The sequence below is a fragment of the Tarenaya hassleriana genome, unplaced genomic scaffold, assembly GCF_000463585.1.
Source record: "Tarenaya hassleriana unplaced genomic scaffold, ASM46358v1 Cleome77, whole genome shotgun sequence".
NCBI lineage: Eukaryota > Viridiplantae > Streptophyta > Magnoliopsida > Brassicales > Cleomaceae > Tarenaya > Tarenaya hassleriana.
In genome coordinates this window covers 38,909-39,897 of record NW_010970214.1, presented here as the reverse complement: position 1 = coordinate 39,897, position 989 = coordinate 38,909, and positions in this window count along the sequence as shown.

Genomic DNA, 989 nt, shown 5'->3' with positions numbered 1-989 from the left:
TTTTGTTTTTTTTAGGACATGAATTGCAAGGCTCTAAGTATGGAATGCATGTGGAATGCATGGTTCATGGATCGAAATGTGTAAGTATCACTCCTCCCCCCAGACTTGAATTGAACACCGTCCACGGTGTTAACTCTCGTCTAGTGGGGAGTATAAAAAGAGTAAGTGTGTTACCTCTTCCGGTGGAGTGATCTTCCACTTCGGTGTCTTCTTTTTGTTGTGATCCTATGGAATGTGAAGGAAACATGAAGCTTTGATTCCCCTGTTTTGAACTCGGTATAGGGCAAGAATTTCCTTCTTCGATCGGGATTGAAACGGAGTGGCCTCCACAAAGGATAGAACAACATTGATGGGGCCGCATCTACAAGACTTGAAAAGGGCGTGTCTTGAGCCTTGAAGTCTTGTATGATCGGTATGTTGTCCGAAATATACTTCCGTGATTTACCCCAATGGCTGCAAAAATCCATCTGAAACACATGGGAAATCATCGAAAAATGATCAGAATAAATGAGCGGGTCACCCAAAAAATGGGCGGTCACTCCAACAAAGAGCGAGCAGTTAATAGCAAATCATCGAAAAATGATCAGAATAAATGAGCGGGTCGCCCAAAAAATGGGCGACCAGTCGTTTTTTTTTTTTGAAGAGCTGGTCGCTCATAAAATGGGCGACCGCTCACTTCCCGAGTTTTTCGATGCAAAACTGATCTTTTCTCGCATTCGTGTTGTATTTGATCGAAGAAGTTGTTACGAGGAAATTTTGGAGGCTTGATTAAGAAAAGAGAAAAGAAACAAAGAAGGTGAAGAATATACATCCCGATATGAACCGGGTTGCTAGTTAAGGTCGTAGCTAGACCGAAATGCGGTTCAATCGATTAAAGAGAGGGAGAGTACAGAGGTACCTCCTTCTGGTCTAATACTCCCTGGATTGTATGGCTTGAGTTTTTGCGTGTTTGCCATGAAAGTTCCGCCTTTTCCGTTGTCGAGTTCTAC